The sequence below is a fragment of the Hemiscyllium ocellatum genome, chromosome 19, assembly GCF_020745735.1.
Source record: "Hemiscyllium ocellatum isolate sHemOce1 chromosome 19, sHemOce1.pat.X.cur, whole genome shotgun sequence".
NCBI lineage: Eukaryota > Metazoa > Chordata > Chondrichthyes > Orectolobiformes > Hemiscylliidae > Hemiscyllium > Hemiscyllium ocellatum.
This window is the reverse complement of record NC_083419.1, coordinates 17,798,874-17,826,233: the sequence shown is the minus strand read 5'-3', so window position 1 is coordinate 17,826,233 and position 27,360 is coordinate 17,798,874. Positions and strand designations below refer to the sequence as shown.

General features: G+C 41.9%; 1 protein-coding gene across 3 annotated transcripts in view; it reads left to right on the top strand.

Annotated features, from left to right (window-relative positions):
* Window positions 1–12,441: 12,441 nt before the first annotated feature.
* The window catches only part of tspan11 (tetraspanin 11), a 78,581-nt gene continuing 63,662 nt past the window's right edge, over window positions 12,442–27,360 (top strand). For all 3 annotated transcript variants that reach the window (XR_009645688.1, XR_009645687.1, XM_060839262.1), the window contains exon 1: window positions 12,442–12,539. The gene's annotated coding sequence lies outside the window, so the exon portion shown is untranslated. The remainder of the gene's footprint in view (window positions 12,540–27,360) is intronic.

Here is a 27,360-nt window from a genome sequence, read left to right as displayed (position 1 = left end):
GCTATAACTTGAGCATCAGCTTGATTCAGTCCTGAAGCAACCTTTAGTGACCAGATTCAGTTTTTAATGCTCTTCTCACAACAGCTTTACAAAGTCTTTGCTTTCCTGTTACAATCTATAGACTGCTTCAATCTTCTTGGCTAACCTTCTGCCTTTACTTTTCACCTTAATTGCATGTAATCATTTTCCTTGGTTGTCCTGTGGGGTTGCTTTTGCGAATACATCCTGTTATGATTGGATTTGTGTTTGTACATTCTTTCTCAACCCTTAATGATATTGCTTTACTGTTAGATGAGATTATGCATGATATATATCACAAAAACAAACCATTTTACCCACCCGTTTGTAGTTCCTCTGATTTTTTTTCCTCATCAAATCCCATTCCCTTCTTCTTCATACAGATTTATCTCAGATGTATCCATACTATTCACTTCAACCAGTTTCTGTGGGAGCGAGTTCCACATTCTCACCACTCTACAGTGAATAAGTTTCTTCTGAGTTCCTTTTTAGATTTTTTCACCTTATATAGAGGTGTCAGGTCACAGAATTGTTACAGTGCAGAAAGAGGCCATTCAGCCATCTTGTTTGCGCTAGCTCCCTGAGCATTTTAACATATTGCCATTTCCTACCTTTTCCTCATAATCTTGTCCAATATTTCTATACAAATAGTCACCTATAGGCTCTTAAATGCCTGAAGTAAACCAACCTCTGTCACACTTCCAGACAGTGCATGCAGAACATAGCTATTTGCAGTGTTGAAAGGTTTTATCTCATTTGCTACTTTTGGAAACATTTTAAAACTGTGCCCTCTAGTTCTCAATCCTGTCATAAGCAGTTACAGTTTCTCCTTATCTACTCCCTTCAGATCCTCTTAATTTTGAAAAGTTTAATTATATCTTCTCTCAGTCTTCTCCCCTCTATTCAAAACAATCCCAACTTCTATCATCATAACTGACAATTCTTTTCCCTGGAACCATTCTTGTAAACTGTCTCTGCACTCTCTTCACTGCCTTCACATCCTTCCTAAAGTGTTGGGTCCAGAACTTCATTTTCTTTGTAATTGTGGAGGTGTGCATCACTGGCTGGTCAGTATTGATAGCCCATCCCTAGTTGCCCTTGAGAAGGTGATGGTAAGCTGTCTTCCTGAATGACTGTAGTCCACGTGCTGTGGGTTAACCCACATGCCATTAGGGAGGGAATTCCAGAATGTTGACCCAGTGACAGTGAAGGAACGGTGATATATTTCCAAGTCACGATAGTAAGTGGCTTGGAAGGGAACTTACAGGCGGTGGTGTTCCCATTGTATCTGCTGCCCTTATCCTACCAGATGGGAGTGGTTTGTGGGTTTGGAAGGTGTTGTGTCATTATCTTTGGTGAATTACTGTAGTGGAGAAAGTGAGCTCTGCAGATGTTGGAATCAGACTCAAAGAGTGTGGTGCTGGATAAGCACGGCTGGTCAGGCAGCATCCGAGGAGCAGGGATAAGCCCTTCCTTCTGAATTTCAGCAGTGCATCTTTTAGTTTATATACACGACTGCTACTGAGCATTGGTTTTGGAGGGTGTGGATATTTGTGGATGTGGTGCCAATCAAGCGGTCTGCTTTGTCCTGGATAGTGTCAAGCTTCTTGAGTGTTGTTGGAGTTGCACCCATCCAGGCAAGTGGGGAGTATTCTGTCACACTCCTGACATGTGCCGTGTAGATGGTTAACAGGCTTTGGGGAGTCAGGAGGTGAGTTACCCACCATAGCAGCTGTACACAATATGCCAACTGATATCTAACCAGTGTCATATATAAATTCAGCATAACCTCCTAGCTCTCATACTCAACATCCCCATTAAAGAAGCCTAGAATATTTTGCATTATTCTCAGATCTCTATACTTGTACTGCCACCTTTAATTACCTGTACATAAATATATCAAGTCTTGTTGCTTCTGCACTCACTTGAGAACAGTACTCTTTATTTTCTACTGTCTCTCTATGTTCTTTGTACTAAAGTATATCACATCAACATCTCCACACTGATCCTTTCCCACAAGAGACTCTGCTTCCACTCTATCAAAGCCTTGCAGATTTTTTAAAACATTGGCACTTATTGTCCTTTCCTAATTGCCCAGAGTGTAGTTAAGAGGCAGCCACTTTGCTGTGGGATTTGGAGTCATTCTCCATTAAATAACCCATTGTTAATCAGGCATGTTTTTGTGACCACCAACAGTGGTTAGCGATCCTACTTTTCGATTCCACCCATTTAGAAATAAAACCTTGTACTTGATTTGGTTTTAAATGGCCTTGCTAATCTGTGCTGTGTCATTTGATTAGTTTATTTATATTCCAAGACCCCCATGTCCCATTTGTTCCTATACAGTCGCTTCCTACTATTCTGTTTACCTTCACATTTAGATATGTTAAACATAATTGCCAATTATTTACCCATTCGCAAATATATTAATGTCCTCTGGTAATTTATTGTAATCCTCAAAAACATTGACTGTCCCCTCCCTCTCTCCACCACATCCTTCTCTAATTTAGTTTCATCTGCAAATTTAGGGAATTGTGCTTTTGATTCCAAAGTCCAAATTGCTAATGTAAGTTGCAAACAGCAATGATCCCAACATTAATCCTGATGAAATACCATTTCCTACCTTTTTCCACTCTAAATAATTATTCTTTCATCCCATTCCTGATTTCTGTCTTCAAGTCACCTAGCAGTCAATGCAGTGACTTGCCCTCTGACACCATATACTCTAACTTAGCCTATCCTTAGCCTAACGTAGTGTATTCGTCTATCATTGGGTATACTACCAAAGGTTTTTTGAACACCCAGATAAATTATATTTACCAAATCACCATTATTGATTCCCTTTGTCACCTCCTCAAAATAATCAATAGGTTTATTTCCCTTTCAGAATTCATGCTGACTTTTCATTTGTATATTTTCTTCCATTTCGAGTTGTTCTCCTGTTCTCTTCTTTCGTAAGGATTGAATTTTTTTCCTTCCATAATGTTAAGCTGCCTGATCCGTAATTCCCATTCATAAATACAGGAACTACATTAGCTATTCACGGTCCACCGGCCCTATTCCTTTCTCTAATTAATTATTAAAAATAATTGTTAATGTCTCTGTTTGTGTCCCGTAAAATCTTTTAAGAACATGGATATAATCCGTGTAGACCAGAAGCCTTGCTCTCTGAGTGTGTTCGCTTTCTTCAATACCTTCCTGTTTCGATGTTTGATGTGAATTTGTTGCTCATCTTTTCGTTTAAGGTCATGTTGTCAACATGTTCCAGCTCCCTTGTAAATGTTGAAGTGAAATAATACTTAACATTTCTAGCATCTCTTTACCATTATCTGTGGTGTTATCCAATCTATCTCCTAATGGTCTTAATTCCATCACAGCTTTATTTTTTTTAAAAATTGACATTTAATAGGTACTAATTTATTTAGTATTCCTTGATTATTTAAATTTATATTACCTATTTGACTTCCTAAATTTTTTAAACTCCTTTCATTATCTTTTCATTTTCTCTCTTATTATAGAGGACAGAGTAATAGAGATGCACGGCATGGAAGCAGACCCTTCGGTCCAACTTGCCATGTATGCTATTGGTATACATAATGTTTGCCTTGTTCCTAATTTTCAATTTTTCCCTTATGTCTTTGTTCATTCATGGATTATATAAAACCATATATGAAATAGGAACAGGAATAGGCCATTTGGCCCCTCAGACCTACTCTACCATTCAAAAGGATCATGATTGATCCAATAATCCTTCCGTCCACTTTCTAGCCTTTTCCCCACAAGCCTTGATTCCTCAACTGATCAAAAATCTAACTACCTCAGCCTGAAATATACACAAGGTCTCTGCACTGCACAGTTCTCTGTGGCAAGGAGTTCCAAAGACTCACAATCCTCTGAGAGAGCAAATTCCTCCTCATTTCAGTCTTAAATTTGTGCCCCTTTATTCTGAGACTATGCCCTTTGGTCTTAGACCCTCACATGAGGGGAAACATCCTCTCAGCATTTAATCTGTCAAGCCCTTTAAGAACCCTATATTGTTAAATGAGATCACCTCTTGTGCTTCTAAACTCAGTGGGTAGAGTCGCACTTATCCTTAGTTTGTCCTTAGAAGTCAAAGTCGAGTGACAGCTCTCTGCACATTTCATTCCTTGACTTAAGAAAAGTAAAGACTTCAAGCATCAGATCTGAAATACTTTGAGAACATTCCCTCAACTTAAGCACCTCACATCAGCATGGAGGATTACTTCACTGCAGACAGTACAAATTTCATTGATTAAGGACTTAAACAAATGGTGCTGAAGGGCTCGTGCTCAAATCAAGTTTAAAATAATATCAGCAGCTTTCTTTAATGAACAAAGTTTATAATGTTACTCACTAATGCTTGCTAGTGGATTATACAGTGGTAATTAATAAAATAAGTGAACCAAATCATTTTTATACGGTAAAACAAAGTCCACATATGCACCAACCATAGGAGGTGGTCCATCAGTTGTGGTCAGGTCCAAATGGATATAACCACTACACTGGGTGCACAGCAAGTGGTGAGGGGTCCAACAAGAGAGAAAACTATTCTTGACCTCTTCTTCATCAACCTCTCACCAGCTTCATTGGCATATTTTTCTCAAGTACATACTGGAGTCATTGTAACAATGTCAGCCAGGTGGATCTCAAAGAATATGAGTTCCCTGATTGGGGCTGTTAACCCAGTCCAATCAGGGAGCCCTGGCTGACAGATAAGAACAGGAGTGTTAGACATCCTGTTCACACTGAGACATGACTCTGAGGGAGCTAGATCAGTGTCAAGAACTGTACAATAAAGTAAATGGTGACTTGGCAACAGGATGCTGGCCTCTGTGGAGTTATTTCACATGTCATTCAAATTACTTTGTATTCACCCCTCATTCTCTTTTTAAGGGATAGAAGGATGAAAAGATCCTCTTTCATTGTTATGTCCTTTAAAACCACGTGCACAGAGCAATCAGCTGGGCAGTGTCTGTCACATCAATGGATACATCGAACTACAGAGAGAAGTGATCATAGCCCTTCAGGTCTTGCTGCAAAGGTCTGTGGATAAAGATTCCACTCGCGTCGTTACTGTGGAAGCACAAAGTGCTGTTCGTATTTATTCTATATTCTTAAAAATCTGTGAATAAAGAGGCAGTGGTCACAATCATTACTTATTTGATTACTTCGCCATTTGTGAATGCTATCCTATGTTTTCCAGAAGCTGGCAAACATGAAATGATATTTCGGTGTTGCCTCACCTTTTGCAGCTGGATTAAAAAAAAATGACTGTAGCGTTTTCACCACAGTCTTCTGCTCTTCACCTTCCTTTGTTTGAAGCACGCTGATCAAGGGAACACTGTCCTTGAATTTACTCTGCCCCACTGTATGGTGTTGTTCCAAATTCCCTTTTTTTACTTTTGTGTATACTTAGGTGACATGCAAGGCAAACACTTTGATCTTTTACGTTTGTAACCAGAAATTAATTTCCCCTTCTGTTGGACATGTTTTGTTTCTCAATAGTCCAGGTTCATCACTTATCATTATTACATCAGCTTGTAACTTGTGGAGTTTCTTTGCCATTGTTCATGCTGCAGGTCAGCCTCTGGATCTGCACCTCTGGAACATCTGGAATGTTGCTACTGCTTTTGCGTGTGGAAGCATGGGATGTCATTCTTTGATGCTGTTTTGTTTCCGGGGCCTATGGGTCAGCTTATGTTGTGCGGATATTGAATGTGGGCATGTCAGTGCTGCCTGTAATTATTCTTCATCCTGCACAGCCCAATAAACAAGCAGCTGAAGCAAATAAACACATATCTACAGATATTGGGCAGAGAAACTGAACTAGATGAGCTGCTCTTGCAGAGACATGATAGGAAAAGCATCCTGTGCTCTTAATACATCAGTTCCTAATATAGTTTTATTCATTTGTTCACACTGCCACCACAAAACTTACTTTCCCCTGCAATTCTCCATTTGAATGAAACTGAAATATGATGCAACAAGTTGGCAGAGCCTGTTAAGAGCTTGTACTTTTCTCTAAATCTTTTCTAGAAGCAGAATCTAAGCAGCAGCGTGATATTTGACGTATGCATCATGAAGGAATTTGGGCAAGTACTAAGATCAACTGTCAGAGGTTGTCCACTAGACCAGTTCTCATGATCTCATGTTGGAGACCATGGATGTAGGTGGATCCACAGTGTCATGAGGGAGGTCATTCCAAGACATTGATCCAGTGACACTGAAGGAATGTCAATATATTTCCATGTCAGGATAAAGGAGCGATTACCTTCCTATGATTATACGTCAGGCCTGCCAAGTCAAAGGGACTTAGAGGAGCAGGTATGTAAACAATTGAATTGTGACAGAATAGTTGTTGGACATTTCAACTTTCCTAACATTAACTGGGACTCCCTTAGTGTGAAAGGATCAGACAGGTGGAACTTTTAAAGTGTCCAGAAAGCTTTTCGTGCCAGTACATAGATAGACCTACTAGAGATGGGGCAGTGCTTGACCTAATCCCAGGGAATCAGTCAAATGGGTGAAGTTTCAGTGGATGAGTATTTTGGGGATAGTGACCATAACTCTTGTAAGTTTCAAAGAGATTATAGAAAGGATAGGGACAGTGCAGAAGGTAAAGTGTCTAAATTAGGAGAAGGTTGATTTTAATATCCTTAGACAAGATCTGCTAAGGGGCAGCTACCTGCAGATACATCTACATTTGGAAAGTGGGAATCTTTTTAAGGTATATCTTGAGAATTCAGGTTCAGTATGTTCCCCTAAGAGAGAAGGGAGGGTCCAGAGAGCCATGGATGCCAGGGATACTGAGAGTTTTGTAAACTAAGGGAAGGATGCATCTGCCAAGTGCAGCACATTAAAAACCCTTTAGAAATATACAGAGAATAGAGGTTGCTTAAAAAGGAAATCAGCCGAGCAAAGAGGGGCCACAAGATATTCGTGGCATCAGGAAAACTCCCCAAGGCTTTTTATGAGTTTGTTAGGAGTAAGAGGATTACCAGGGAAAGAGTGGGACCTGTTCGAGACTGCAGGAGCAACCTGTGCATGGAGCCAGTGGACACGGGTGAGATCTTTGATGAATATTTCTCATCTGGATTCACAAAGCAGAAAGACATTGTAGCCAGAGATTTCAGTTGGGATTGTGAGGTTCTAGAACATGTTAAAATTAATAAGGGGGAGGTTTTAATAGGCAAAAAGATGTACACATCCCAGGGTCTGATGAGATGCATCTCAGGATGCTATGGGAGGCAATAAAGGAGATTGCTGGGGCTCTGATAAAGATATTTAATACTTTGCTGGCCATAGGTGAAGTGCCAGATGACTGGAGGATAGCCAATGTGGTTCTTTTGACCAAGAAGGGCAGCACAGATATACCAGGTAATTACCAATTAGTTAGTCTGACATCAGTGGCAGGGAAATTTATTGGGAAAAAAAATCTAAAGGACAGGATTAATCTACACTTGGAAAGGCTGGAATTGATCAAGGATTGTCAGCATAGATTTGTTGGATATAGATCCTGTCTGATTAATTTAATTGTGTTTCTTTGAAACAGTGACTATTCATGAGGGTAGTACGGTTGATGTGGTTCAGATGGACTTCAATAAGGCTTTTGACAGGGTCCCATGTGGAAGGTCCCACCATTCTGAAGAAGGGTCACTCAGGTGGCACGGTGGCTCAGTGATTAGCACTGCTACCTCACAGCGCCAGGGTTCTAGGTTCGATTCCAGCCTTGGGCGACTGTGTGGAGTTTGCACATTCTCCCTGTGTGCGGGTTCCCTCTGGGTACTCTGGTTTCCTCCCACATTCCAAAGATGTGCAGGTCAGGTGAATTGTCCATGCTAAATTGCCCATAGTTGTTAGGTGCATTAGTCAGAGGGGGGTGGGTTACTCTTCGGAGTGTCGGTGTGGACTTGTTGGGCCGAAGGGCTTGTTTCCACACTGTAGGGAACCTAATCTAATCTAAAAATTGAAACGTTAACTCTGAATTCTTTCCACAGATCCTGCCAGACCTGATGAGCTTTTCCAGCAATTGAGTTTATGTTCCTCACACAGAAGGCTGGTTCAAAAGGTAAGACCTCATGGGATCCAAGGCAAATTGGCAAATAAGAGGAGCAAAAGGTGATGCTGGAGGGTTATTATTGTGATTGGAAGCCTGTGATCAATGGTGTCCCACAAGGATCAGTGCTGCGACTCTTACTGTTTGTCATTTACATTAACAACTTAAATATGAATGTGGAATGTATAATTAATAAGTTTGCAGATGACATGTAAGTTGGTGGTGCTGTTGGTAATGAGGAGAATGCTCTCAGGCTGTACTGCATCCTGATTGATCAGCTGATAATCTGGCAGAGCAATGGAAGGTGGGCTTTAGTCTCAATAATGTTAGGTGATGCATTTTAGGAGGTCTAATAAGAGAAGTATATACACAATGAAGGTAGGGCCCTAGGGAGTACTGAGGTACAAAGGGATCTAGGTGTACAAGGCCATAGATCCCTGAAGGTGTCAGCAGAGGTAGACAGGGTAGTGAAGAAAGTATGCAGAATGTTTGCCTTAATTAGCCTAGGCGTAGAATATAGAAGCAAAAGTGTCTCATTATAATTTTATAAAACATTGGTTAGGCCATGAGTTGGGTACTGTGTGCAGTTCTGGTTGCCACACTATCAGAAGGATGTGGTTCTACTGGAGAGTGTACAGAGGAGATTCGATAGCATGGTGCCTGAAATGAAATGTTTCAGTGATGAGGAGACAGTGGATAGGCTGGGGTTATTTTCCTTGGACCAGAGAAGGCTGAGGAAAAATCCGATTGAGGGACATGAAATTGTGAAAGGTATACACAGAGTAAATCATTAAAATCTCTTCCCTGTGGCTGACGTGAGGAGCAAGTAGTTTAGAGGAGACATGAGAAAAAATGTTTCCACACAGAGAGTGATAGCTATATGGAATGTGCTGCCTGTGAGATACTCTCCCAACACTTAAGAACCATCTGGATGAGAATTTAAAATTCCAGGGTGTAGCAGACAATGGGCCAAGGGCAGGTAAATGGGATGAGTGTCATTTGATGTTTGTTGGTCAGCATAGACACGATGGGCTGAAGGACCTCAATTTATGCTGTGTGAATCCAAGACTCTAGGATGGCAAGTTGGTGGTGTCCCCTTCTTTCTTGTTGTGGATGGCTATTGCCTGAAACTTCTGTGGTATGAATATTACTTGCCACTTGTTAACCGAAGCATGGATATCATTAGGTCTTGTTGTATTTTTACATGATCTGCTTCAGAATTGGGAGAATCACAAACATTGTACAATCATCGGTGAAGATCCCCACTTCTGACCTTACGATGGGGGAAGGTCATTGAGAAAGCAGCTGATGTTTGGGCTGTGGACACTAACCTGAGGGACTCCTGCAGAGTTGTACTGGAGCTGAGATAACTGACCTTCAACAACCTCAACCATCTTCCTTTGTGCCGGGTATGACTCCAACCAGCAGAAAGATTTCTCTCTGGTTTCCAGCAACTCAAGTTTTGCTAGGACTCCTTGATACCACATCAATCCAATGCAGTCTTGATGTCAAGAGCGGTCTCTCCCACCATACCTCTGGAATTCACCTCTTTTGTCCATGTTTGAACCAAAGCTGTAATGAAGTAGGAGCCCTGTCATATTCCAAGCTGGGTGCTGGGGAGCAGGTGCTGCTTGATAGCACTGTTGATGACACCTTCCATCACTTTACTGAGAATTGAGTAGACTGATGGGGCGGTAATTGACAATGTTGGATTTATCCTGCTTTTTATGTATGAGACATACCTTGACAATTTTCCACATTGTCAGATAGATGCCTGTGTTGTGACTGGACTGGAACAGCCTGGCTGGGGCAAAACATGTTCTGGAGTACAAATCTTCATTACTGTCGCCTGGATGTTGTCAGGATCCATAAGCTTTGCAGTATCCAATGCCTTCAGCCTATTCTTGAGATCACATGGTGTAAATTGAATTGGTTGAAGACCAGCATCTATGATGCAGGAGGGGGCTGAGATTAATCATCCACTTGGTACTTCTAGCTGAGGGGTTCTTGGAAATGCTTCAGCCTTATCTTTTGCCTTGTTTGGCTAAGCTCCCTCATCATTGGGGTTGGGGGATGGTCATGGAGCCTCCTTCTCCAATCAGTTGTTGAATTGTCCACCACCATTCATGATTGGATGTGGCAGGACTACAGAGCTTAGTGGTCAGCCTTACCATCACTTTCAGGGAGAGGTGCATCTATGCCAGACAGGTTGGTAAGAAAAGGTGAAGGATCCTCTTGGTCTCCTCACCACTTTGTCACATACTCAGTCTAGCAGTTATGTCCTTTAGGACCTGACCAGCTCAATCAGTAGTGGTGTTATTGAATTACTTTTGTACAGATGGACACTGAAGACTCCTATATTCTATGCCTCAGCCACCCTCAGTGCTTCTTCCAAGTGTTGTTCAACGTGAAGGATGAAGGCAGTAGGTCATTGTCAGCAAGAAATTTCCTTGCTCATCTTTGACTGGGTGTCATGAGTTTTCATGGAATATAGGGTCAATGTTAAGGACTCCAAGGACAACTCACTTCTTTACCTCTATGCCAACCACTTTTTCAGGGTCTGTCCTGCTGGTGGTGGTGAGTGGAGGGAGGGAGGGGGTGGGGGGGGTGGGGGGGAGTAATATCCAGGGATGGTGATGAAGTTGTCTGAGAGATAGCATATGATTTCATGAATATGATTATGTTGTTGCTTGACTAATTTATGAGACAGCTCTCCCAATTTTGGCAATAACCCCTCAGATGTTAGGAAGGAGGACTTTGCAAGGTCAACAGGGCTGTCTTTGGCATCAATGTTTCCAATCCTTAAGTCAATACCAGACAATCCATCTAGTTTTATTCCTTTGTGAGACTTCCTAGCGGTTTATACAACTGGTTTATTTGTAAGCACTAGCTTTCGGAACAGTGCTCCTTCATCAAGTGGTTGTGGAGTATAAGGTTATCTAACCACATGACTTGTTCAGCCATTTATGAGGGCAGCTAAGAGTCAATTACTCCACTATCCATCTGAAATTGCATGGGCCAGGATTGGTGAGTTCATTAAGAGCATTATTGAACCAAATGAACTTTTTAACAAAAATTATAATCAACACTGGTTTCATGGCAGACTGTTTATGCCAGATTTGTATTGAATTCAAATTTCACCAGCTACTATAGTGGGATTGAACCGAATAATGCTAAGTGTGTCTTTGGATTAATAGCCCAGCACAATATCACTAGGCCAGTGCCTGCCCTCAGTTGAGACCATGGGAGCATTAAAGTTAGAGCTCAATTGCTGTTTGTAAGCACGACTTAATACAAAGTGAAGGGGAAATCTGGAACTCTCCCTCTTAAAAAGCAGCAAAGGCTGTGGGTCAGTGAAAAAACTTAAAAACGTTTAGGTGATATGCAACAAGGACAGGTGGCTACAAGTGAAAAATCAATCAACCCTAATCAAACTGAATGAGAAAACAGGCCTGAGAGGCTGAATGACATTTTTCAGTCCCTGTCTATTCCCTGGATAACGTTGCTCCCCTCCTCCATGAAAATAGATTCAAATTACAAGCTTTCCATTGGAACTTTGTCAACCAATCTTTGGAAGTTCTGGTTTGTCATTTGTGGGTTCTCCATGGTTAAGTGAGGATGCCACTTTCTCAAATGAAGGAACGTCTGTGCCATCTGAATGCATGATATCTGCTGCTGACCAAGGTGTTGTTTTAACAGCAGTTTTTCTCTGCTGCTGAAACCCGCATTTGTGTTTTTGATAGTGCCAGGCATTAGTTTTCTGATGCACTCCAGCCTGGCCTCTCGTGTCCTGTAAAATTTGATGTCAAGAAAAATGTGCTAACTTGTGCCAATCCATCCAGAGGGTGGTGAGAATCTCAAGCTCACTACCTGTAGGAGTGGCAGAGGCAAAAATCTCATAACATTTAAGAAGTATTTTGATATGTACTTGTGATGCCAATGCATGCAAAGCTGTGCACTGTGTGCTTGAAAATGGAATATGTGTTTTTTTATCTAGAAAGGAGGTGATGGGCTGGAGGATCATTTTCTGTGCTCTAGATGTCTGTGACTCTACTCGCTTTCAACCCCACCCCGTGCTCATGAGCGACGTTGCCTTCGGATTAAGCAATTACTCAATTTTAAAAATTAAAACCCCGTCCCTCACTGTCACTCCTTCAAGTGACTCCTGGAAATGTTTGACGAAACTTTGCGTCCTTTGACTTACTATAATCTTCCGCGTCAAACTGTATTCATTAATATTTCTGCAAAGTGCCCGGGGATCGCATTATGACCCGAAGGTGCTATTTAAATGAAGCTGTTGTTGTAATCGTGCTGGTGAGTTCTTTGATCGCAGGGCGAGCGTTGGGAACGAGATGAACAGACCGGTAATCATTTGTCAACCTTTTTTATTTGAGCATGGGCATCAGATTTCGGGAGCAGGAGAATCATTACCCTCCAGAGATTGGTGAGTTCAATCAAAGATATTGTGAGTTCCTCATAAGAATTGCTGTTAGAGTAGGCGGATGGGAATGAGGGGATCGCCAAACAATTATTACAAATCTCCTTTCCGATTTCTTTTTTCTCAAAAAAAAAGTTTGGGTTTTTGAGTTTATTTGGAAAGAACTTGCTGAAATAAATCTGAAACCCCTGGCCCAAATCTCCAACTTTGTGGAACCCGCAGTTTGAGCTAGATCCCTGACTATGAGCTCTGGGTGTTTTATTGGGATTATTCCCAGATCCCGCATCAATGTGGATCTAAGTGCATCAGGGGCAGTCAACATAAGGGACACCCCACTCCACACACACTCTCTCACAGACACACACACAGTGAGCAGAGGATCCGGCCAGGGGCTGCCTGAAAGTGAGGATTGTGACCCCGAGGATTGTGACTGACAGCAGGGATTCTCTCCGCAGTCGCACCCGGCCTCTGTACACTGCGGCCCCTGCACTGCGTGCTTGCGGATCGAGGCTCTGGGATATACCCGAGGCCTCTTATCCAGCTCCGGGGAGGGGGAGAGGGCTCTCAGCTGGGTGTCCTTGTCTCTCTCTCTCTCCCCCTCCTCCTGTGAATTGACATGATTAGACAGAATCCCTACCCCTTAGGGACTGTTCCCCTGTCCCCTTTCACTCAGCCCTCTGCCCCACCTCCAAATTCAGCAGACTCATCCACTCTTTGTCAACTCTCGCCCCTTTCCCTCAGCCTCCCAACATCCCCAAGGGGTTTTCATCGCCTCCTGGTCCAATCTTTCCCCGCCTCCCTCCAATTCCCACCAGGAAGGCAGTGGTTCAAGAAGGCAGCTCACCACCATCTTCTCCAAGGGTGGGGGAGCCCAGAACTAGAGGGCATAGGTTTAAGATGAGAGGGGGAAGATTTAAAAGGGTTCTAAGGGGGCAACGTTTTGGCAGAGAGGGTGGTGTATGTATGGAATGAGTTGCCAGAACAAGTGGCAGAGGCCGGTACAATTATAGAATTTAAAAGGCATTGGGATGGCTACCTGCATAGGAAAGATTTAGAGGGATACGGGTCAAATGCAGGCAAGTGGGACTGGTTTAGTTTAGGAAATCTGGATGGCATGGACGAGTTGGGCTGAAAGGTCTGTTTCCATGCTCTAAGACTCTATGGCCCAGCCCATGCTGCTGGTTTCTCCGGAAGGGGTGATTATTTGGATAGAAGTGGAGTGGGATGTGGGGAATTGGCAGGGAATTGACTCGATGTAATAGAACAGATGTAGATGTGATGGGCCAAATGGCCATCTTCTGTACCATAACAATTTTGTGAATGAATTCCAACCATGCCACAGCACTCAAAGGGCCTTATGTTACCAGTGAGGTCCTGTGTAACTGAGATAACGTAAAGTAAACTTGCCCTCTTTGACCATCTCGAGTTGTCTGCTGCTTCAACACATGATCCCACCAACTGCTTTGACATCTCTCTTCTGTTGTCCAAATGACTGCGTTGCTCTCCCCTTTTCATTCATGGAATTGTAGCCAGAGAAACAAGTTCTCTTCCTGCTCTCACGTTGTTGCTTTGATGTTTCCCACGAATCGTCCGTAGCCACCTCCTGCTTCCTATCTGCATGCTTCCCCTACATGACACTATCTGAAAGCACACAGCATTAGCATTTACACGTATCCTGCTCTACCTCACCACCACTTCTCCCGACTCCTCCACTGTTGCTAAATTATCAGCTTGTTCATCCAACATTACACCAACTCACATCTAAAACTAAGCTCGGCCTTTGATTATTCCACTTGTGCAAGTTAAACTGTTAGTAAACAGCTAGGAAAATTTAGAAATTAAATATCCTGATTGGTTTTTTTTCGATTCTATCAGTGAACTTTTTAAATGTTGGATTCAGGGATTAATCTATTAGAGTAAGTTTGCTTTACCGACTGTTCTGTGGAAAGGTCACTGGATCCATAACGTTAACTCTGCTTTCTCTCCACAGATGCTGCCTGGCCTGCTGTCTTTTTCCAGCAATTTCTGATTTTGTTTCTAATTTCCTCCATATCCAGTTCTTTGGGGTTTTTTTTGCCACACAGACTACTGTCTGTGACTGATTGAGAAAGGTTGGGAAAAGAGACCAGTTCATATGGTTTGGTTTTGAAACACTGAGTGCTACTGGAGGCAAGTTCACAATATTTAAAAATATATTTCTGAACAACCTGTCCAGAGATGTTATTACACACTTCTGGAGCAAGTAGAACCTGAACTCAGGGATGCTACCACAAATTTATTCGTTGGGTGTGCCTGGTTTGCTAGCTAGACCAACATTTATTTAGAGACAAAAAAACCTGCAGATGCTGGAATCCAGGGAAGATATAGTCATAGAGTCATAGAGATGTACAGCATGGAAACAGACCCTTCAGCCCAACCCGTCCAAGCCGACCAGATATCCCAACCCAATTTAGTCCCACCTGCCAGCACCTGGCCCATATCCCTCTAAACCTTTCCTATTCATACACCCATCCAAATGCCTTTTAAATGTTGCAATTGTACCAGCCTCCACCAGTTCCTCTGGCAGCTCATTCCATACACGTACCACCCTCTGAGTGAAAAAATTGCCCCTTAGGTCTCTTTTATATCTTTCCCCTCTCACCCTAAACCTATGCTCTCTAGTTCTGGACTCCCCCACCCCAGGGAAAATACTTTGTCTATTTATCCTATCAATGCCCCTCATGACTTTGTAAACCTTTATAAGGTCACCCCTTAGCCTCCGATGGTCCAGGGAAAAGAGCCCCAGCCTGTTCAGCCTCTCCCTATAACTCAAATGCTCTAACCCTGGCAACATCCTTGTAATTCTTTTCTGAACCCTCTCAAATTTCACAACACCTTTCCGATAGGAAGGAGACCAGAATTGCACACAATATTCCAACAGTGGCCCAACCAATGTCCTGTACAGCTGCAACATGACCTCCCAACTCCAGTACTCCATACTCTGACCAATAAAGGAAAGCATACCAAATGTCTTCTTCACTATCCTATCTACCTGCAACTCCACTTTCAAGGAACAATGAACCTGCACTCCAAGGTCTCTTTATTCAGCAACACTCTGTAGGACCTTACCATTAAGTGTATAAGTCCTGCTAAGATTTGTTTCTCCAAAATGGAACACCTCACATTTATTTAAATTAAACTCCTTCTGCCAATTCTCAGCCAATTGGCCCATCTGATCAAGATCCCATTATAATCTGAGGTAACCTTCTTCACTGTCCACTACACCTCTAATTTTGGTGTCATCTGCAAACTTACTACCTATACCTCTTATGCTCACATCCCAATCATTTACGTAAATGATCAAAAATAATGGGCCCAGCACCAATCCATGTGGCACTCCACTGGTCACAGGCCTCCAGTCTGAAAAACAAGCCTCTACCACTACCCTTTGTGTTCTACCTTTGAGCCAGTTCTGTATCCAAATGGCAAGTTCTCCCTGTATTCCATGAGATCTAACCTTGCTAATCAGTCTCCCATGGGGAACCTTGTCGAACGCCTTACTGAAGTCCATATAGATCACACCTGCCCTCATCAATCTCTTTGTTACTTCTTTAAAAAACTCAATCAAGTTTGTGAGACATGAATTCCCATGCATAAAGCCATATTGACTATCCCTAATCAGTCCTTGCCTTTCCAAATACATTTACATCCTGTCCCTCAGGATTCCCTCCAACAACTTGCCCACCACTGATGTCAGGCTCACTGGTCTATAGTTCCCTGGCTTGTCCTTACCACCTTTCTTAAACAGTGACACCACATTAGTCAACCTCATGCAGGAGGCTGGAAGAACACAGCAAGCCAGGGCAGCATCAGGGGGTGGAGAAGTCAATGTTTCTTCAGGACTGGGAGTGGGTGGAAGGGGAGCTGCAGGTAAAGGGTTTCGGGTGGACCCTTTCTTTTATTGCCCATCCCAGATTGTTAACAGTCAATCACGTTGCTGTGAGTCTGGAGTTGCGTGTAAACCAGACTGGTTAAGAATAGCTGATTAGTGAAACACAAGGGTTTTATTTTAACAACAATAGTTAAATGGTTACTATTAAGCTAGCTTTTTCTTTTTAAACACAAATTGCACCATCTACCATGGTGGAATTCACATCCATATCCCCAGAACATTGCCTGGTGATGTTACCAATAAGCCAGCACCCCTCTCTGTAAAGAAAGAAAGTTAAAGACAGAAAGTCACATTGCTCAAAATCAAATACAGAGAATGCTGGAGGAACACAGTAGGTTTGGCAGCATCTGTGGAGACAGAAACAGTCATAAAAATTCAATTCTGGTATGACTTCTCCAGACCACATTACTTGAGTGACACCCATAACAATATGAGAAATGGAAACAGAAGCAGATTATGCAGCTGCTTATGTCTACTGCACCATTCAGCATAATCATGGCCGATCTTCTACATCAGCTCCACTTTCCCACCCAATTCCTTGACTCTCTGAGAGATCAGAAATCTGTCATCCTCAGCCTTGAATACGCTCAGTGACTGAGCATCCACACTTCTCTGGGGTAGAAAATCTCAATGATTCATTAATGTCTGAATGAAGGAATTTCCTCTCTTCTCAATCATAAGTGATTGATCCCTTATCCTAACACTGTGACTCTCAGTTTTGGATTCTATAACTGGGGGAAGCAGCCAGGTTTAGACGAGATCACCTCTCATTCTTGCAGATCCTGGACTGTCTTGACCAGTTCTAGTTAACTTTTCATCCTTGTTATCTCTGAGAAGTCAATCTCATTAACTTACTCTGTGCCGTCTCCAAAACAGATATTCCCTGAAAATAGAGACCAAAACTGCAGCTCGAGGTAAGGTCTCTCCAAAGCTCTGTTGAACTGTAACAAGACTTCCTTATTCTTCTGCACCAAGTCTCTTATAGTGAAGGCCAACATGCTATTTGCCTTCTAATGTCTTGCTGTGGCTCCTGCTCACATCCCGTGTACCTTTGGCCTCTTAGAGAATGAGACTGCAGAAATAATACTGGGAGGATTCAAACAAATACTTTGCATCAATCTTCATGGCTGAAGACACTAATAGCATTCCAAAAATGATAAATAATTAAGGAGCAAAAGGGGAATAGGAAATAAATATAATAATTATCACTGAAGAAAATGTACAAAGGAAATAATGGGACAAAAGGCCAACAAATCCCCCGGACCTGATGGAATGCATCAATGATATTTTTAAAAGTAGCTACAAAAATAGTGAATGCACCGGTAATAATCTTCCAAGAATTCTTACATTCTGGAAAAGTCTCAGAAGTCTGGAAAACTGCCAATTATTTGAAGAGGGAAAGAGCTGAACATCTGTTTTTGGGAAATGTCAGTCTGTTATAAAGGATGTGATAGCAGAGCATTTAGAAATACATGTTATAATCCAGCACTGTCAGCATGGCTTCATGAAGGGAAAATCATGCCTGACAAATTTATTAGAAATCTTTGAGGAGATAGCAAACAAGATAGATAAAGAGAAGCAGTGGATGCAATATGTTCAGATTTCCGGAAGGCATTTGATAAGGCACCACATGGTAGAATACTTAAGTAGAATACTTAATACGTATTGGGGAGAAAGGATTGGCTAATTATAGAAGACAGAGAGTTGGGATAAGGAGAAGATTTTCAGGATGGAATCTGTGACTAGTGGTGTGCCACAGGGATCAGTGCTTGTGCCACAGTTATTTACTGTAAATATTGGTAAAGTGACTGGGCAAAAACTTGCAAGGTGGAATATAATGTGGAAAACATGAAGTTATGTGTTTTGGGAGGAAGAATAGAGAAGCTGAATTTTATTCAAATAGTGAAAGACTGCAGAAAGCCAAAGCCACAGGGATTTTGGAGTCCTCATGCATAAGTCTCAAAGAACAAGCATCTAAATTCAGCAATTAATAGGAAGGCGAATGGAATGTTCACTTTGATTTCATAAGGAATTGAATATTAGCACAAATAATGTAAAATAAGGAAATTTTTGTTAAAATAATGCAACGCACAAGTTAGAGTACTGTGAACAGTTTTGGAGCCCAGATCTAAAAAAAAGGTAGTGGCATTGGAAGCAATGAAGGCAAGATTCAGTTCATTGATCCTGGGTAGGGAGGGATTTTCTTCTGAGAAGTTGAGTAGATTGTACTTATACCCATTGAACGTTGGAAGAATTTGAGGTGACCTTATTGAAACATACAAGATTCTTAGGCGGGGTTGATAGGGTAGATGCATAGAGATTATTTCCCCTTTTGGGAAACTCTAGGATGAGAGGGCATCTCTGAGAAAGGGGCTGCCATTTAACACAGAGAAAGGAGGATTTATTTTTCCTCAGAGTGGAGTCAATCCATGGAATTTGTTACTGCTTAGCTGGTTCATTAAGTGTAATCAAGGCTGAATTTTCTTTTGTAATTAGTGAGTAGTTCAAAAGCTGTGGGGATAATACAGGAAAATGAAAGTGATAATTAGGGATTCCAGTGTATTCTTCACAACTGATGTCAAGCTACGTATTTCTTGTTTCAATTCTCCCCCTTTCACTACCTTCCAATTCTGTGGGACTGCCAGAGAATTTTGGAAGATTACAACTGATAGCAAAGGAACAGAGAACATTGAGCCTGTTCTGCCATTCAATACCGCCACAATTGAGGACTTCAGTGGATCCATAATCTCTGTTGATAATTCTTTTGGAATACTAGTGAGTCATCAGGACTATGGGATTTAGAATCATAGAGTCATAGAGATGTACAGCATGGAAACATACCCTCGGACCAACCTGTTCATGCCAACCAGATACCCTAACTCAATCTAGTCTCACCTGCCAGCACCCGGCCCATATCCCTCTAAACCCTTCCCATTCATATACCCATTCAGATGCTTCTTAAATGTTGCAATTGTAGTAGACTCCACCACATCCTCTGGCAGCTCATTCCATACACATACCACCCTCTGTGTGAAAAAGTTGCCCCTTAGGTCTCTTTTATATCTTTCCCCTCTCACCCTAAACCTATGCCCTCTAGTTCTGGACTCTCCCACCCCAGGGAAAAGACTTTTTCTATTTATCCTATCCATGCCCCTCATAATTTTGTAAACCTCTATAAGGTCACCCCTCAGCCTCCGACGCTCCAGGGAAAACAGCCCCAACCTGTTCAGCGTCTCCCTATAGCTCAAATACTTCAATCCTGGCAACATCCTTGTAAATCTTTTCTGAACCCTTTCAAGTTTCACAACATCTTTCCAACAGGAAGGAGTCCAGAATTGCACCCAATATTCCAACAGTGGCCTAGCCAATGTCCTGTACAGCCGCAACATGAGTCATCCAGTCATATAACACGGTCCAGACAGTCCATGCCAACCATAATCCTAAACTAAACTAGTCCCATCTGCCTGTGCTTGGCTCATATCCCTCCAAACATTTCTTATTCATGTTTTATCCAAATGTCTTTTAAATGTTGGAACTGTACCTGCATCCACCACTTCCTCTGGAAGTTCATTCCACACACAAACCACTTCCTGCTCCAGTATATTTCCACTACTGAGGTTAGTTAAATTCCTCCCATTGTCTCTGCCATTAGACCGTTGGCTTCCCACTGTTTCTGGCATGGTTTCTATGTCTTGTGCTGTGAAGACAGATATAAAATACTTGTTTAATTTCTCTATTGAATCTTATTCCCCAGTATAATTTCTCCTATTTCAGCTTCTGGGGGATTAACACCTTTTTTTTGCTACTCTTTTCCTTTTTATATAGTAATGAACTCTATTACATTGCAGTGTTTATATTTCTTGCTAGTTTGCTGTCATAGTTCCAGCTCCCACTTACACCTGGCTGTACCCCACAGAGAGTGTGGTTTGCCTGTTTAACATTTTCATTTTATTACCGGCGGTTGTCTTGAGATGCGTGAGATCGCAGGACAGATAATTCAGCAACTGATTGTTTTATTTATGATGCAGTGAATTTTTATGGCGATGAATCTTGGATAAATATTATCATTATGCCGACATATCCCAGCTGCAAAATGATAACCATCCCCAACACAAGCCTACATAATGAAGCTCTAATTGGCCACAGCATCCAAAGTCTTGTGAAGGGAAACAGCAAGTTCCACATTTCCATGAGCCTTTATAAGCAATTTTTAAATAATAGTGCTTCTTAGAACTAATTAACTGCTGTGGGAGATTCATTAATCTAAGCCATCTCTTGGAAATTCAAACCAATATTTCTCCATCAGGAATTTCAAACTGATCCCTTTTCGTCAATGTTCTTTTTGGTTTGAATAAAGCAGTTTTTGTTTTAGAAATATATTCTGAGAAAGCAACTTTGGGATCTCCCTTTACATTGGAAATTTAAATTTGAAAAGGAATTATCAGCCACTTTCAAGCTGAGGCTGACACTCGACGATTCCTATTTGCAGTCCACAATCATGTCAGGACAGGTTTATGGAAGTATTGTAGCTGTATTCGCTGCACTTGCTGTATTCCTGATGAAGGGCTTATGCCCAAAACACCGACTCTCCTGCTCCTTGGATGCTGCCTGACCTGCTGTGCTTTTCCAGTGCCACACTTTTTGACTCTGATCTTCAGCATCTGAAGTCCTCACTTTCTCCTACTTTAGGAAGAGTGTCAGGTGGAGGGTATGTGGCATACACCAATTGTGAGATAAGAGATTAAAATACTTCAGCACTAGGGAGAGACTCAAGAAATGGGAAATGTTCTCATTAGAAGAGAGAGAGAGTCAATTGGACATCCAATAGAAGGATTCAAATTTTGAAGGATTTTGATAGACAATTAGGGGAGATATTTTTGCTTGTTGAAAAATTGCTTAGGATATAAAATAGGATCTTCACCAAACGTACAAAGGGAGGTGCCTGGGGATTTTTTTCCCGTGTTCTTTGAGGGCAGACATTCTGCAATAGCAATGTTTTATAGAGGAACAAGCACTAGGAAAGTTGCATTGGTTGTGAGGAATCTCTGAATTTACATCCACCTGAATGAACGGGCACTCATGATCCAGTGTATCACCTGAAAGGTAGTGCCTCTCACATTCAAGGTAGCAGTGGAATGGCTCCTTGAAACAATGACATTCTGAGGCTGAGTGAATGAGTCACCCACAAGGCCAGGGTGACATCATGCTTCAAATGTAGTTGACTCTTAACTTCCCTCCAAAAAGGCCTGGCAAACCACTCAGTTGTATCAAACCATGAAGAAATGTGAGAAGAGGAATGAAATTATACACATGACCCAGCATTGACTGGAAATGGTGAACCCAGCCCCGTTGACCCTGTAAAGTCTTCCTGACTCACATCTGGGTGTATGTGCTAAATTTGGGACAGCTATACTGCAAACAGAGTTAGCGACAGCGTAACATTGTCTGTAAGGTGTGATTCTATGATAATAATAATCAAGTCTTAAAGTTTTACAGCATGGAAAGAAGCCCTTCAGCCCATCTTATCCATGCCAGTCATCATGAATCTACTACTTCTGATCCAAGTTTCCAATAGTTGGCCCATAGCATTGTATACTATAGCATTGCAAGTGCTTATCTAAATAACTATGAAATGTCTTGATGATATCTGCCTCGATCACGCTTTTAGACAGTGAGTTCCAGACTGTCAGTGCCCTCTGGGTGAAAACTTTTTCCCTCAAATCCTCTTTAAGCCACATGCTCCCTACCTTAAAAATGTGGCCCTCTGGTAAATGACCCCTCTGCCAAGGGGAAATGTTCTTCCCATCTACTCTATCCATGTCCCTCAGAATTTTGTACACCTCAATCAGACCTCTCCTTCAGCTGTCTCTTCTATAAGGAAAACAACCCCGGCCTATCGTCTCTGTCTTCATAGGCTGGGTTGATTGTAAAGAGGAATGCGAATGCATAAAGAGGAAAGCTACACTGATCCATTTACAAACCCCTGGTCAGGCCTCAGCTGGAGTGATGTCCAGTTCAAAAACTACACAATAGGAGCATGCTCAGGCCTTGGAGAGGGTGGTGAGGAAAATAGTACCAGGAATGTGTGACTTTAGTTCCTAAGACACTCACCATCTAGGCTTGGAAATATATATCACCGTTCCTTCACTTTTGCTGGGTCAAATTTCCTCCTTCGAGATGCTGCAAGGTATCCCTACACCACATAGACAACAGTGATTCAAGCTCACCACCAGCTTCCTAAGGGCCATTTGGAATAGGTGATATATGTTGTACCACCCAGCAACATCCCGAACTTGTGGGTGAGTAAAAGAAAAAAGCAGAATTGTTCTCTTTAAAATGGAGAAGACTAAGTGGAGGTCAAATACATAAATGTAAGAGATAGGACCTAGGGTAAGCCAAATTGCCCTTGAAACTTCAGTGCCTTTGATGGTTGCAACTCCATTTTCCCATCCAGTCTGCATATCCCAGGATTTCCTGAGAGCCCAAAAATCTGTCTGTCAGAGATAATAACAGTACAGATACACTTTAAATTATGAGGGGTGCTTTAATGATTGAGAAACTGTTTTCTTTAGCAAATGGGTCAGTAAACTAAGGTCAGAGACTTAATTAAATGGCAAAATAAGCAATTGTGAGATGAGAAGGAATTTCTTCACATGAATAGTTGTTAAGGTATGGAACACCCAACATAAAAGCGTTTTGGGAACAGATTCCATAGGAAACTTTGGATGGCATTTGTGCGTGGATTTGTAGAGAGCTAAATTGTGGGATTATGAACAAAGTGGTAAAATAAACATCACCATACTCTATCTCATTAGAGAGATCAACCTGGTGATGAGTTTAACCACACCATACCTCAGGTGAGAAAAAGAGATTGAGAAGGAGAGTCCTTCACAGTAACCTCAGCTGCTGTAGGAATTGAACCCACACTGCTGGCATCATTCTGCATTAGCACAGTGGCTATTCGGTCAACTGAGCTAACTGACCCACTTGGGGAGGAGGAGTGGGAGTAATTGGTCACCCTCTTTCAAAATACCAGCACAGGCATAATGGACAGCAGTAGCCTCTGTGCTTTACGATTCTACGATTCCATGACAATTTTTATAAATACGTCCTTTACTATATATGGTCCCGTTTGTAGTCAATAATTATGAATATGAAAGGTCTTCACATATTGCTATGAGTTTGGATTCAGAGTGTCTCAGTGGGCGGCTGTGACACACATGCAGTAATTATATTTCACACACACTATCAAATGCAAAGCTCAAATGATGCATCCAGCAATATTCCAATTTTCTGTATTTGGATTATTGTTGATGAGAGCTTTTTCTAAAACAATGCTTGTAAATAAATGGAGAATTTTACTGCCAAAATACACTGAATCAAACACTTCAAATGCTGGCTTTGATTTTAGTGTATTTAACCCTTTATTTAGAAGGTGCTAGTCTGTCTGAAAGAGTATGTATTTTATTTAAGTTTTGAATTTCCTCTCCATTTGGTGCACATCCTTAATTGCCCTTGACTGCAGATCTTTCCCAGCTATTTCAGAGGGTAGTTAAGAATCAGCATTATTGTTGTGGATCTGGAGTCACATGTTGGCCAGATTTTCTTCCCTGAAGGACATTAGTGAACCAGATGGGTTTATAGAAGATAGTTGCCAGAGGTTGAGATTAGCTTTCAATTCTAGGGGGCTAAATTATAAAGGCACCATTCCCCCGGTCCGCCATTGGGTTTTATCCTCAACGATAGCCTTCCCCACCATCTGCGACTGTCCTAACTGGATATTTACCACTGATCAGCCTCTCTCAGATTAACCCAGAGACGGAACTGGGGTGGCATATCAGTACACCAACTAGTTTGTGGGAAATTTACATATTGCCCTGCAGAATTCAGCTCTTTAATGGCCAAACCCAGTAATGTCCTCACCTAATAATATTAACATGCTCCTCTTCCTGGCATTACAGGAGGGAGATACCCAGGCAAATTGCTTCAGTAGGAATCTGCCCAGTTTAAACTTTCAGCTTGATATATCGCAGGTGAAATTTGCCACAATTTAATTTTGAATGTATCTCTGAAGGTAACAGGATGGGTAGGTATCAAGAAGTGATAGAGAAGGGATGGGGAGGTATGTTTCTTGAATGTTTGTGCAGGGAGGTTATGTGTGAACTGTTGACAATGTGATGGAGTTAATTCTGGACATGACAGAAAATCAAGATTTGAGTGGTGAGGAAAAGCTTCATCAGGCTTTTCGATTTTCCTGCTCCTCGGATGCTGCCTGGCTTGCTGTGTTTTTCTAGCACCACTCTAATCTTGACTCTATAATCTCCAGCATCTGCAGTACCTACCTTCACATGACAGAAAGTACCCAGTTGCACTGGAGAGCTTACAGACCAGTTATTCTCAATGGGGATGTGGGTGTCATTGGCAAGGATAGACTTTGGTGCCTATTTCCGTCAACTGAGTAGCTTCCAGCACCACTTCAGAAGGGTCCCGAGTCAACCACATTGCTGTAGGCCTGGAGTCACATAGGCCAGCAGAGCAGATTTCATTCAGTAGTAAGTCATTTGGGTTTTTAAGAACATTGGAGGGTAGTTGTTATGGTTACCATCACTGAGGTTATCTTTATTTTATAAATATTACCAAATAAATTCAAATCACATCAACTGCTGTGATGAGATTTAAATCCGTGTCCCCTGAACATTCGTCTAGACCTCTAGAGTACTGGAGAACTATGCCAGCATCCCCTAGAGGATGTTGCTGGGACTACAATGAGGAAAGATTGCTTAGGATTTCCTTGGAACAGAGGAGGCTAGGGTGAGATTTAATTGAGGTGTATAAAATTATGAGAGGCTTTTCCCTTATTGGTGATGTTAACAACAAGTATATATAGTTTTAAAGTAATTGGTAGAAGGTTGAAAAGGAGTTGATGAGACATAGTTTCACCTGCCTGTAAGGGTGAGAGATACAGAAACCATCATCCTATTTTTAAAAATACCTGAATATGCATCAAAACAATGGATCAAAAGGTGGAGGTGGGATATTTTGGAGAAGTTAATAGTCATGGAAGAGTTCATGTATGGGCTACGCTGAAACTCCACTCAGTCTGATATCGAACGCAACCTCTGAACAGAGCCTGGGATTTGTTGAACATTGGCATGTTCCACTGATGAAAATACGTGTGTCTTCCCTACCATTTGTTAGAAATAATTAATATATTGAAGAGTTCGTGTAATTGGGCAGCACAGTGGTTCAGTGGTCAGCAGTGTTTCCTCACAGCGCCAGGGAATTGGGTTTGATTCCCATCTGTGCGGAGTTTGCAATTCTCCCCGTGTTGCATGGGTTTCCTCCCTCAGTCCAAAGCTGTGCAGGTCAGGAGAATTGACGTGCTAAATTGCCCATAGTGTTAGGTGCATTAGTCAGAGGGAAATGGGTATGGGTGGGTTACTCTTCGGAGGGTCAGTGTGGACTATTTGGGCCTAAGGGCCTGTTTCCACACTGTAGGGAATCTGATCTAATTTGATTTCAGTTATGAGATGTAATAAACCTTCCTCAACTATAAGCCACTAGTGATTGGTACCCAGGCACCTCAACACTATTATAACCGGATGAACTGGAATAGCTGCCTTCTTGACCAGTAAAGACAGAATAGGCTGAATGGCCTTTGTGTTGTAAGGTTCATTTGGTTTTATTCTTTAGTTTGAAATCAAAATATCTATAAATCTGGCTACAATTTATCAATCTACGGGTAAGAATTTTAATGTAGTGTCTATTATATATTATAAGGAATGAGTATTAATTCCATACAGGCCGTCCTGTGTTATAAGGTGCACATTATCTGACCAAATTAAGATTGCCTTTACACTGCAGTTTTTATGACCATAAGACTTCCCAAGGCACTTCACAGTGAATGAGTTATTTTTAACAAGGGGGAGTATGGCAGTCAATTTGCACACAGGTGGCTCCCACAACACGACAGTGTGATAATGACCATATTATCCATTTAATGGTGTTGACTCAGTTTTTAAACAAATAACAGATTGCATTCATTGTAAGTATTGTAACATGTCAATCTAGAGAGGACACTTTAAATTAGAATTGGTTCTGTGAAGACCATCACTGCCTGCAGATTTGGATACCCTATTTCAGAAAGAGTGTTTCATTGATAGAGAGGGTTTTCATTTACAGGAATGTGCTAACAATTTGTATAGCTCATTTAACACCATGAAACAACCCAAGGCATTTCATCAAAATATTATTAAACAAAGTTAGAGAAAAACATTCTCAGTTATGGATGCAGGCAGACATTCAGTTATTGGGAATACAGGACAGTTTCTACATTAAAGCGGTGCTGGAAAAGCGCAACCGGTCAGGCAGCATCTGAGGAGCAGGAAAATCGACGTTTCTGGCAAAAGCCAAGCCTTTGTTCTTTATTCTTAATTGTTCTTTAACTCTGAGTGGGCGGCACGGTGGCACAGTGGTTAGCACTGCTGCCTCACAGCGCCTGAGACCCAGGTTCAATTCCCGACTCAGGCGACTGACTGTGTGGAGTGTGCACGTTCTCCCCGTGTCTGCGTGGGTTTCCTCCGGGTGCTCTGGTTTCCTCCCACAGTCCAAAGAGGTGCGGGTCAGGTGAATTGGCCATGCTAAATTGTCCGTAGTGTTAGGTAAGGGGTAAATGTAGGGGTATGGGTGGGTTGCGCTTCGGCGGGTCGGTGTGGACTTGTTGGGCAGAAGGGCCTGTCTCCACACTGTAAGTAATCTAATCTAATCTAATCTAATCTAATCTTCATTCCTGATGAAGGGCTTTTGCCCGAAATGTCAATTTTCCTGCTCCTCGGATGCTGCCTGACCGGCTGTACTTTTCCAGCACCACTCTAATGTAGACTCTGATTTCCAGCA